Here is a 13,666-nt window from a genome sequence, read left to right on the forward strand (position 1 = left end):
CCGGCGTCTCAATCCGGACCGCACTTCTTTTCAGCCTGCTGGGCCTTGCTGCCCCTTGTTGGCTAGCCACCGCAGGCTCGGCCCTCCGCCTGAAGGACTTCCCCTGCAAAAATGCCATTGGTATACAGTGATAAAAAATAAGCACGGATGGATCATCTTAAAAGTACTGGGACTTCGGTCTCGGTTACTTGTGAGGCTGGAAGCAGTCCGGGATAATTGGCCGTAATGGCCACTAAGGTGTTGTCCTTGCTCAATTGATGAAACACCCCATCGATCAGCTCCACAGATAAGTCCGGGTCGAAGGACCGTTCCGGGTCCTCGGGTTGTGGAGGAGGGCTGTTAATCTCCTTTACAGCCTGGCATAGCTCCTGCGTTGAAATTGCTAGACTGAATACTTAACTATGGGAATATGAAATGGATGGGCGAGTGAAAGTGTCCGCTTACCCAGCTTGGAGGATTGTACATAGAAAATCCGCCCCGTGGGTTGACGCAGAGGAATTCCTACTCTTCTCCCTTGTACAAAGCGGACAAGATCTTTATTAGAGTGGCAACCGATTCCGGCCCCTTACGGCCGCACCGGGTGGCGTCGTCCTCCCCGTTGAAATCCCACATGGGGTGGCCTCTATACTGAAGCGGTTGCACCCCCCGCATAATGCATGTGGCCATGACCTCGATCATAGTCAGTCCGGAATGAGCTAAAAACCTTATCCGGCTCATCAGGTAAAGGATGTCCTTGTCATTTTCCTTCTGAGGGCTCCGTGGACGCCAGCTTAGGCGCTTCTTCAAAGGAGCATTATCAAACTCAGGGAGGCCGATCCGAACAAGGTCCGGTAGGGGGACATCTTCTATATAAAACCATTCTGAAGGCCTGTCTTCGGACACCTTCTTTGGGGTTTCGGATAGATATCCGGTCCCGGCGATGCGCCATAGTTCGGCTCCGCCCACTTGATATATCGACCCCTCCTGAGAACGGGGCACGAGGCAGAACAGCTTCTTCCATAGCGCAAAATGAGCCTCGATGCCAAAAATAGCTCGCAAAGGGCTACAAAGCCCGCAATATGCAAAATGGAGGCATGTGTAAGGTTGTGCAACTGGAGGCCGTAGAACTCCAGGAGCCCCTAGAGAAACGGATGAATTGGAAATCCGAGCCCTCTTATCAAATAAGGGACAAGGCATACCCACTATCCTTTGGAGGGATTGGGGACGCTCTCCGCTTGCTCTCCACCATTATAGGTGGCAAGCCCGGCTCGAACCGGGACCATGTAGGCTGGGGGGAGAAACCCCTTGGCTTGGAGCGCCACTAGCTCGCTGTGCGGGACGGAGCATCTCTCCCAGTCTCCAGGCTGGCTGGGGGGGCGAGAGGAGGAGCTGCGTCGACTAGCCATGATGGAATGGATCTCTGTCGAATGCGCTCTGATGAATGCTCGCGAAGGGAAGATGGTGTGATTCGAATCTAAATCCCCGTCTCTTTTATAGGCAGCTCATTTGCGCAGCTAGGGGGGTAAATGAAAAAACACCCTAGCTTTTCGCATTCGTTTGACACGTGGAAGATGGCCATTATTGTGCGCAGAAGCCAAGGAGCGCAATATTCACCAGAAGCCAGACACTATTCAACAGGTATATGGAATTTGGAGAAGAACCCGCCTAGCAATGCCGAAGATAAATCTGCGCACCAGACTCATCGTCATTGAAGCCTGGCTCAGGGGCTACTGAGGGAGTCCCGAATTAGGGGGTGTCCGGATAGCCGGACTATAACCTTTGGCCGGACTCCTGGACTATGAAGATACAAGGTGGAAGACTTTGTCCCCTATCCGGATGGGACTTTCCTTGGCGTGGAAGGCAAGCTTGGCGATACAGATATGTAGATCTCCTCCCATTGTAACCGACTCTATGTAACCCTAGCCCTCTCCGGTGTCTATATAAACCGGAGGGTTTTAGTCCGTAGGACGAACAACAATCATACCATAGGCTAGCTTCTAGGGTTTAGCCTCTCCGATCTCATGGTAGATCTACTCTTGTACTACCCATATCATCAATATTAATCAAAAAGGAGTAGGGTTTTACCTCCATCGAGAGGGCCCAAACCTGGGTAAAAACATCGTGTCCCTTGTCTCCTGTTACCGTCCGCCTAGACGCACAGTTCGGGACCCCCTACCCGAGATCCGCCGGTTTTGACACCGACACCCACCCTTACTGGGTGCGCCCCCCTGTCTCGTGGACACCTTCTGTGCCTCATGGACTCCATTTTCTTGCACGTTACGTATTTTGGCCGGTAAAAATTCATTATATAATCTCCCGAAGGTTTTGACCACCGTATCACGCAATAATCCTCTGTTTTCGTTTCGAGCTGTTCTGTTACAGATTTAGAGCAATATGTCATCACAGGATTCGGAAGGAGAAAGCTATGTGGCTGATTACCTTGCAGACCCTAAGGTCTACGGGGACTTGGAGCATGATGGCTGGACCTCTGAAGAAGAGGAAGACTATGGACCTGAGGGAAAAGAGGAGACGAGTTCAGACAAAGACGAAGCCCCATTACCTTAGCATGGGGACATGCACATGGAATTTAAAAAGTCAAGCCTCCCTCATAGAGCAAAGACGCCAAAGATCGAGTTTATCCCTTTTCGTCTCTTGCAGGAAAATAAATAGGAATTGTGCAAAAGAGAATTAAGCCTTGAGCGGGAAATCGAGGACCTAAAAGAGCAAAATACTATACTCAAGCTCAAACTGAGGAAGAAGCCTACATCATCATCACCACCATCACCTCTAAGGACATAATAACTTGGGTATGGGCACTCCCTTGGCAACTGCCAAGCTTGGGGGAGGTTCCCCGGTATCGTATCACCATCACACTCCTATCTTTACCGTTTTATTTAGTTCGATCCTTTAGTAGTATCTTGATCTAGTAGATTAAAGTTTTAGTATCAAGTAGTTTTGAGTTTTGCTTTGTGATCCCTTTATGTAATCGAGTCTGAGAGCTATCTATAATAAAGATTAGTGTTGAGTCAAGGGCTTTGCTATGTTGCTATGATCTTGAGAAAGTAGAAGGAATAAAAGAGTTCATATTGACCTTATGGATAGTAATGACTTCACACATAGAAAGTATGAGGCATAAAAGTTGTTGAGAGTTCATAAACGTAGTTTTGGTCATCGTTGCAATTAATAGGAAGTAATAAGGAAAGAGAGGTTCACATACAAATATATTATCTTGGACATCTTTTATGATTGTGAAGCACTCATTAAGTATGACATGCTAAAAGAGTTGATGTTGCACAAGGAAGACAACGCAATGGTTTATGTTTTCACACATCTCAGTTAAAGTATATTGTCATTGACCTTCCAAACATGTTGAGCTTGCCTTCCCCCTCATGCTAGCCAAAGTCCTTGCACCAAGTAGAGATACTACTTGTCCTTACAAATATCCTTAAACCCAGCTTTGCCATGAGAGTCCACCATACCTACCTATGGATTGAGTAAGATCCTTCAAGTAAGTTGTCATGTTGCAAGCAATAAAAATTTCTATCTAAATATGTATGACTTATTAGTGCAGAGAAAATAAGCTTTATACGATCTTGTTGTGGAAGCAATAAAAGCGACGGACTGCATAATAAAGGTCCACATACAAGGGGCAATATAAAGTGACGTTATTTTGCATTAAGATTTTCTGCATCCAATCCTAAACGCACATGACAACCTCTGCTTCCCTCTGTGAAGGGCCTATCATTTACTTTATGATTTTACTTTACGCTTGAGTCAAGGTGATCTTCACCTTTCCCTTTTTCATTTTATCCTTTGGCAAGCTCCTTGTGTTTGAAAGATCATGATATATATATATATATATATATATATATATATATATATATATCCAATTGGACGTAAGTTAGCATGGGCTATTATTGTTGACATCACCTAAAGGTGAATACGTTGGGAGGCAACACAATAAGCCCCTATCTTTCTCAGTGTCCGGCTGAAACTCCATAACCACAAGTATTGCGTGAGTGTTAGCAATTCTAGAAGACTACATGATAGTTGAGTATGTGGACTTGCTGAAAAGCTCTATTCTTGACTCTTTCTGATGTTATGATAAATTGCAATTGCTTCAATGACTCAGATTATAGTTTGTTAGCTTCCAATGAAGTTTATGAACCATGCTTGACATTGTGAACTGATTGTTACTTGAGCATAAGAAATCATATGATAAAATCTATTTATGTTGCCATTATAAGAATGATCATGATGCCCTCATGTCCGTATTTTATTTTTATCGACAACTCTATCTCTAAACATGTGGACATATTTTTCGATTTCGGCTTCCGCTTGAGGACAAGCGAGGTCTAAGCTTGGGGGAGTTGATACGTCCATTTTGCATCATGCTTTTATATCAATAGTTATTGCATTATGGGCTGTTATTACACATTATATCTCAATACTTATGGCTATTCTCTCTTATTTTACAAGGTTTACCATGAAGAGGGGGAATGCCGGCAGTTGGAATTCTGGCTGGAAAAGGAGCAAACATTGGAAACCTATTCTGCACTGCTCCAATAATCCTGAAAGTCCACAAAACCTATTTTTGGAATTAATAAGAATTATTGAGCAGAAGAAATACCTCAGGGGGCCCACACCCTGGCCAGGAGGGTGGGGGGTGCGCCCACCCCTACTGGGTGCACCCGTGTCTCCTGGGCCCCCTGGTGGCCCTCCGGTGTCCATCTTCTGCTATAGGAAGGCTTTTACCCTAAAAAAATCGTGGGCAACCTTACGGGACGAAACTCCGCCGCCACGAGGCGGAACCTTGGTGGAACCAATCTAGAGCTCCGGCAGAGCTATTCTGCCGGGGACACTTCCCTCTGGGAGGGGGAAATCATCACCATCGTCATCACCAACAATCCTCTCATCAGAAGGGGGTCAATCTCCATCAACATCTTCACCAGCACCATCTCCTCTCAAAACCCTAGTTCATCTCTTGTATCCAATATTGTATCCAAACCACAAATTGGTACCTGTGGGTTGCTAGTAGTGTTGATTACTCCTTGTAGTTGATGCTAATTTTTTTACTTGGTGGAAGATCATATGTTCAGATCCTTAATGCATATTATTACTCCTCTGATTATGAACATGAATATGCTTTATGAGTAGTTACGTTTGTTCCTGAGGACATGGGTGAAGTCTTGCTATCAGTAGTCATATGAATTTGGTATTCGTTCGATATTTTGATGAGATGTATATTGTCTTTCCTCTAGTGGTGTTATGTGAATGTCGACTACATGACACTTCACCATTATTTGGACCTAGAGGAAGGCATTGGGAAGTAATAAGTAGATGATGGGTTGCTAGAATGACAGAAGCTTAAACCCTGGTTTATGCGTTGCTTCGTTAGGGGCTGATTTGGATCCATATGTTTAATGTTGTGGTTAGGTTTACCTTAATACTTCTTTTGTAGTTGCAGATGCTTGCAATAGGGGTTAATCATAAGTGGGATGCTTGTCCAAGTAAGGGCAGTACCCAAGCACTGGTCCAACCCCATATCAAATTATCAAAGTACCGAACGCGAATCATATGAGCGTGATGAAAACTAGCTTGACGATAATTCCCATGTGTCCTCGGGAGCTCTTTGCTCATTATAAGAAATTGTCCAGGCTTACCCTTTGCTACAAAAAGGATTGGGCCACCTTGCTGCACTTTATTTACTTTCATTGCTTGTTACTTGTTACAATTTATCTTATCACAAAACTATCTATTACCTACAATTCAGTGCTTGCAGAGAAAACCTTACTGAAAACCGCTTATCATTTCCTTCTGCTCCTCGTTGGGTTTGACACTCTTACTTATCGAAAGGACTACGATAGATCTCCTGCACTTGTGGGTCATCAGTGTTGTGCAGCAGCTACGGTGGCGCGGGGAAGAAGATGTCCCGTGGCGGCGAGGAAGGACTCCAGTGACCACTTTCTGGTAGTGAGGCAGTGAAGGGGTCGTCAGCATCGAGCTCAAGGTGGAGCACTGCAGCAAGGTTTTCGGAGGAGATGGTGGCGAGGAGGAAGAGAAGTGAACTGGAAGAGGGGGCGGTGTGGTTTTTATATGCGAAGGGGAATAACCACACGTACTGAATCCGACCGAACTGCCACTCTCTTGAGACTATTGCGATTCAACAGACATGATGGGGTGGCAGTTGATGGATTGCACATTGCAACCGTCATAAAAGATCGTGGTCCTGACTTGGGTGGGAAACCCCAAATTTTGGATAGCTTTCACCAAAATAAATTAAAGTTCGGACCTAATCTTCATCATGGTCAAGGACACCAGATAAAGTTTCTATACCAGATGAAATTGAGCATTCATAATGGAATAACATAGACTGGAAGTGATAGAACAGAGGGAAAATAGGGTCCTAGGCATTTCACTCAGACAACGAAACACAAACACCCGAACAAATAACTATGAGAGAAATGCATTCAGACTAACACAAAGACTTCGATCGAGAGGAAACTCAATGAACAAAATTTGTGGTGGCATGGCCCACCGTATAAGAACTGTATGACCCCGAGTATCACACAATTATCATGACACCCGGTTAGTCTAGTTCTTCGTTAATGTATTCACTCTTAGAAAGAAAAATCACTTTGTTGAAATTTTCAAACTCTTCAAGTGTTGTGCACCCATTCCTTCTAAGATGTGGAAGTGTTAGTACGGGTGCCGAGTCTAGCTTATTGCACGTTTGTGAAGTCCAGGATATTTAGCTCACACCATAATGCACAAAATCTTTTCTCATCGGGGGGCTTGGTGAATATCAGTGAGATTGTATTCGGTCTTGACATGATTGATGACAATACCCTCTCGAGCAACATGATTGCGAATGAAATGATGTCTGCTGGCAATGTGCTTGGTGCAAGAATGATGCGCTAGATTATGTGCAATTTTGATAGCACTCTCATTGTCACAATATAAAGGAATCTTCTTGACCTTGATGCCATAATCCATCAGAGTCTGCTTCATCCACAATAACTGAGTGCAACAAGCGCCAATAACAATATATTCCTCCTTAGCCGTAGAAAGAGATAGACAATTCTTCTTCCTTGATGACCAACATACCAATGATCTACCAAGGAAATGGCATGTCCCTGAAATAGATTTCATGTCAACCAAGTCAACTGTGTAATCTGAGTCTGAATATCCAACGAGATCAAACTGTTGTCCCTTAGGATACCAAAAACCTAAGTTGAGGGTATGAGCCAAATATCTCAGAATACGCTTGACCGCTTGGTGATGCGATTCTTTCAGTGCAGCTTGATAGTGGGCACACATGCAAACACTCAACATAATATAATGTCTGGATGCACAAAGGTAAAGAAGAGACCCAATCATCGAACGATAAGCCTTCTGATCATAATCCTTACTGTACACATTTGCCTCCAGCTTACCATTCGTGGGCATTGGAGTTTTATAGCCCTTCATTTTGGAATCTTGCATTTTGAACTCTTAAGGCATTCTCTTAGATATTTCTCTTGAGAACTGAAAATACCATTTGCCTGTTGATGTCTTTGATGTCTGATAAAGAACTTAAGTTCACCCATCATAGACATTTGATATTTCTCGAACATCATTTTCCCGAACTCTAAGCTGCAAGCATTGTTAGTAGAGCCAAAGATAAGAACATCCACATAGATTTGACATACGAATATATCATTATCAACAGCATGAGTGAAAAGTGTGGGATCAGTGGATCCTGGCTTGAACCCCTTGTCGAGCAAAAACTTCTTCAAGGTGTCATACCAAGCTCGAGGGGCTTGCTTCAACCCATATAAAGCCTTCTTCAACCTGAAAACTTTGTTAGGAAACTCAAGATGTTCCAAGCCAGGTGGTTATCTAAGATATACTTCCTCATCAATTTCACCATTGAGGAAAGCACTTTTCACATCCATTTGATAAAGCAGGATATCATTGTAATTTGCATAAGCGAGAAGAATACGAATTGCCTCAATGCGTATGTTGGGGATATGACCCCACGGTATAACCCGCCTTAGAAGGGCTGGGTTAGCCAGTTGGCGACTAAAAAATGAAGCCTTGGACAGGCCCAAGAAACCAAGACATGGAGCCAGGGAGGCGGCTTACAAGGTGGGCCCGTTGAAGGCCCAAGACCAGAAGACGGTGCATAACCTGGACGTATAAGCCGCCCGATGGCGACTTGCCAAAGAAGGCAAGGTGGCTTAGAGCCAGGATCGCTTACGAAGTATGACCCGGCCTAGACTCTTGTAAGCCCAGGGCCTCGACCTGTGTATGTTAAGGTGAGTCCCCGCGGCGGGTAAATTGAGGTTACAATCAATCGATACCTAGGTTAAGTGAATTCTCTCCCTTGTAATCGATACTCAAGCAATACAACACAAAGTAGGACATAGGCTTTTACCTCGATCATGAGGAGCCGAACCTGGGTAAACTCGTGTCTCTCGTCCCATTCAACCCCTTCAAGTTAATCACCGCAGCAATGGCCTCACAACTAAGTCCTTTCACTAGGGCATCTGTCGTGTTAACCCCACGATAGTTGGCGCCCATAGTTGGGCCAGCACACGATGGTTTTGAGTTCTTGAAGGCCTCTTTCCCAGGGATCGAGGGATACACCATTGGCAGGATGACCAAGAGTCACCATCGAGGCAGGCTGGGACCTCGAGGCCGACTCAATCGAGTACAAGTATCGGGTCCCCTTTGGCGGAATTCACGTCTTCATCGAAAATATTGGCGGATCTAAGCCTGAGCCAGATAACTGCAACAACCTCATCGAGTCGGCTCGGCGCACACAACCCGCCCGGATTCCACCTCGCCGGAAGCGTGCTTTCGTCGGTTTTACGCAAGGCATGTAGCTTGCGGAAGATTTTTCATCTGAAGGAGAGACTCTCATCTACTCTGGTGATGAGGCCTCTACCGGAGAGACAATTTACCAGCTTCAAGATGGTGAGCTTGGGGGCTATTCCGATTGCAGCAGTATTTCGGACCCCTATGAGCCACCAAGCCAAGCCGCCATCTTCATGGCAGACACGACGCCGACTCTCAATAGCACGGCGGCTGGAGCGACAACAACTACTGACCCCTCGGGCACCGTCTCAACTAGGCCGCTGAAAACCAAGCAGAGCGCAATGTGGAGACCGTGAGGCTTATGGAACAGATGACCAAGGCCCAGGAGGGTATAAACACAGAGAACGCCAGGATGGCCACAGTACGGGCCCAGATTGAGGCAGAGTCAGAACGTGTGAAAGCAGAGGCCTGGCGCTTAAGTCTGGATCAGAATGCCTCCAACATGGTCCTTCAGAGGAAGCACCAGACCCACCTGCCTTTGCATTATGAGCCCAGGAATTTGTTTAACTCGCCGGGGGCAGGTCCAAGTACTCCACCAGTTATACCCCAGGCTGCAGAGGCGCCTAGGAACAAGGCGGTGGCTCAGCCTCAACGGTCAGACCCGCCCTGTAGGGGCCAGACCCTGCCTCAACATTTTTCAACGCCACCATGTCAGTTTTCTAACCTGATGGATAATATGATAGCAGCGGTGACTCGGCTCAATGTGCTTCCTATCACTAGTGAGTCGCCTATGGCTGTGGAAGCACAAAATGCGATCGAACTTCTTCAAAGAGCGGTGGTGCACCAGGAAAAATATTCATACAGTCGTGAGCAGGTGCATTCAACTCCCCTCCCAAGCCGTAGTTACAGCCGGCGTATTTAGTCACCCACTGTCTCTAGCAGTGAACAACGATGTAACCCGCCCTAGGATAATAACCCGCCCCTTAACCCAAGGGCTGATGCTCAGGCGATCATTGATGAATCTAGAGCCCACCAAGAGGCGGCAACCGGGGCTCAACAGGGGGCTTATCAGCAACCCCCGGTGACCCCTTCAGCCTCGGTAGGAGTCGGGACAACTTCTAGGACGGTTGGAGTGCCGTGTTTAGTATCGGCTTTGCGTAACGAGTGTCTGCCGAAAGATTTTAAGGGTCCTTGCAAGGTGCCCAATTATATAGATGATCTCCCTCCCGAGGCTTGGATTGAGAGTTGTGAGTTAGCCATGAAGATGTTGGATGTCAATGATGATGTGTGTGACAAGTACTTTACTATGATGTTGGACAAGCCAGCTCGTACATGGTTAAAAGGTTTATCTCCTAATTCTATCAGTTCATGGGCAGAGATGAAGGCGCGTTTCATAAAAAAATCAAGGGACATGCAAGCAGCCTCAAACAATTTTTGATCTGAATCACTGCGTGCAGTGTGAGGATGAGTCGGCCAACCATTGGGTGTGGAGGGTCTCCACTATTATTCACTCGTCTGATAGTATTGCAGCGGGTCAGACAGTTCTAATCTTAGAGAAGAACTGTCACTTCGTCCCCCATAAGCAGAAGCTTTGCCGGCTCAAGCGCACTTGCTAGGACATGGGGGAACTCATGGCGACTCTCATTAAATATGCAGACTCTGATAGCACAAAGGACCCTAGTTCTGATGATGAGAAATCCAACAAGTGCAAGAAGAGCGGCAACAGTAAGGGTCAGTAGCAGAATATTAGCAGGGAATAATGGCAACAACCAGGGTAATGGTGGTAAGTGGAGACACCCCGATGGAGGGTTAGAACTAGTACTAACACCAACACTAGGTATAAAAACCAGTGCTGGAACGGTCATGGTAAGCCGCCTTTCGGCAGAGCAAAGCCTTTTAACCTCGAGGCGATGCTTAGTGAACCTTGCCCAAAACATAATTTTCCTAACAAGTTGTCCACTCATGCCTGGAAGGGTTGTTATGTTATGTGGGAGTTCAGGAATTACAGCCTTAACCATCATCATGGTAGCGGCAATGGGCCACCTGGTGAGTCAGGATCTGGTTCTCAAGGGTCCGACTTTGGTGGTTTCAGCTCAAATTCTGCTTATCAGGGTCAAGGCGGTCAGAATCAGCAGTCTGGTCAGGGCAACCAGCAACAAAATAATCAATCAGGGTATCAGAGTAACCCAAAGCAGCTTAATGGAGGCCAGTACCATGTTTTCACTACAAGTCTTTGCAGACAAGACAAGAAGGTTCATAAGCGGGCGGTTCATGCAATAGAGCCGGCTGTTCTGCAATATTAGAGATGGTCTGAGCACACAATATCGTGGAGCAGGGCAGATCACCCAGCACGGGTTGATAACCCGGGTCACATAGCCCTTGGGGTGGCCCCTCAGGTAGGTGCCTATAAATTTAGTAAGGTGCTTATGGACGGTGATAGCACCATCAACATCCTGTAATATGGTACTTTTCACCAGATGGATCTGACTGACAAGAATCTCAAGCCGTCCTCCACGATTTTCCATGGCGTGGTGCCTGGTAAGTTAGCTTACCCTATTGGAAAGATATCACTAGAACTGGCTTTTGGTGATGAGTGTAATTATAAAACAGAGACGTTGTGGTTTGATGTGGTCAAGATCAAGAGTCCATATCATGCTCTATTTGGACGGACGGCTTATGCTCGGTTTATGGCCCACCCTTGTTATATTTACATGTAGCTTAAGATGCCAGGGCCAAACGAGACAATTACGATACATGGTGATCGGAAAGTCGCCCTAGAGTGTGAGGAAGGTGATGCATCTTATGCAGAATTGGCTTGTGCTACCGAGGAGCTCAAGTTTTATAAGGACAATGTTGACCCGGCTGACATGACCCCTCTCAAAAAGCCCACTACTGAACAAGACCCTCTGTTGAAGTTCAAGTCGGCTGACGATGCAAAGCAAGTGGATTTTGTCCCTGGTGACTCATCTCAGTAGTTCACTCTAGGGGCTAATATGGATCCTAAATAGGAAAGCGTGCTCATCGAGTTCATCCATGAGAATCAGGACATCTTTGCATGAAAACCTTCTGACATGCCGGGTGTACCGAGGGAATTTGCTGAGCACAACCTTAATGTGGATCCCAAATTTAAGCCGGTCAAACAATTCCTCCGTCGTTTCAATGAAGAATGATGTAAACTATCGGAGAAGAGATAGCCCGGCTCTTGGCGGCTGGGTTTATCATGGAAGTTTTACACCCTGAGTGGTTGGCTAACCTTGTGCTTGTACTTCAGAAAAATTGCACATGGCGTATGTGTGTTGATTACACCGATCTCAACAAAGCTTGTCTGGTTGATCCATTTGCTCTCCCCTGTATCGACTAGATAACTAATGCAACGGCGGGTTGTGATAGCTTGTGCTTCCTGGATGCTCATTCTAATTATCATGAGATCAAGATGGCAGTTAAAGACCAAGAAAAGACGTCCTTCATCACACCTTTTGGGGCTTTCTGCTATGTTTCCACGCCTTTTGGGTTCAAGAGTGCCCATGCGACTTACCAACGTTGTGTTCAGAATTGTTTTCATGCACATTGGGCGCAATGTTCGTGATTATGTGGATGATATTGTGGTCAAGTCTAGGAAGAAGGAGACTCTACTGGCTGATTTGAAGGAAACTTTTGAAAATCTCCAGGTCTACAAGATGATGCTTAACCCGGCCAAGTGTGTCTTTGGTGTGCCTGCAGGTAAATTGTTAGGTTTTCTAGTCTCATAATGGGGCATTGAAGCTAAACCGGAGATGATAAAGGCCATCACATCACTTTTTAAGCCGGTGTGTGTCAATGACGTCCAGCGCTTGGTGGGTCGTATTACGGCCTTAAGCCGGTTCATGAGTTGCATGGGGGAAAGGAAATTCCTTTATATCAGATGATGAAGAAGAGGGATTATTTTGTTTGGAGTGATTCCGCTAATGAGGCGGCATTTGAGGCACTCAAAAAACAGTTGGCTAAGCCGCCCATTTTGGCAGCTCCTATAGACAAAGAGCCTTTGCTCCTGTCCATGGCGGCTAATAATAAGGTTGTCAGTGTAGTTGTTGTCGTGCAGCGCAAAGAGGCGGGTAAAGAGTACCCAGTCCAACGGCTGGCTTCTTATATCAGTGAGGTCGTGACTGAATCTAAGCAAATATATCCACATTGACAGAAGCTGGTGTGTGGGTGTTCATGGCGAGTCGCAGGTTGAAGCATTACTTTCTTGGGCATCCTAATACGGCGGTAAACTCTACTCCTTTGGGGAATATTTTTCAAAACAGAGAAGCCACTGTCTGGGTTGCTAAGTGGTCAACTAAGCTTGGACCTTGTAATTTGAAGTATGTGCCAAGAACAGCCATCAAGTCCCAAGCTTTGGTGGACGTCATAAATGACTGGACAAAGTTGCAAACACCTGAGGAGAAGCTTGGCAACTCGTACGGGATAATCCACTTTGATGGATCCAGGCAATTGGAAGTCTCGAGGGTAGGAGTTATTTTGACTTCCCCACGAGGTGATAAATTTGGTTATGTTTTAAGGCTAATGTTTCCTTGTACTAACAATGTAGCTGAGTATGAAGCTTTGCTCCATGGGCTTTATGTGGCCAAGGAGATGAAATTAGGTCGGGTCAAATGTTTGGGAAACTCAGAACCTTTTGGCTTGATAAGTTTCAGGCAAGTGGGACTCTAAAGACCCGCTCATGGTGGCTTATCGTCTGGTGGTTGATAGTATTGCTGGTCACTTTAAGGGTTATTAGGTGGATCACATTGATCGACGGAAAAATGAGGCAATTTATACATTGTCCTGGCTCAGGTATCAACGTAAGCTGGTGCCCCCCAATTTGTTCCTTGATGTGTTACACAAATCTTCGGTTAAGTTACCTTCT

This window comes from Triticum dicoccoides, chromosome 6B, assembly GCF_002162155.2.
Source record: "Triticum dicoccoides isolate Atlit2015 ecotype Zavitan chromosome 6B, WEW_v2.0, whole genome shotgun sequence".
NCBI classification, from domain to species: Eukaryota; Viridiplantae; Streptophyta; class Magnoliopsida; order Poales; family Poaceae; genus Triticum; species Triticum dicoccoides.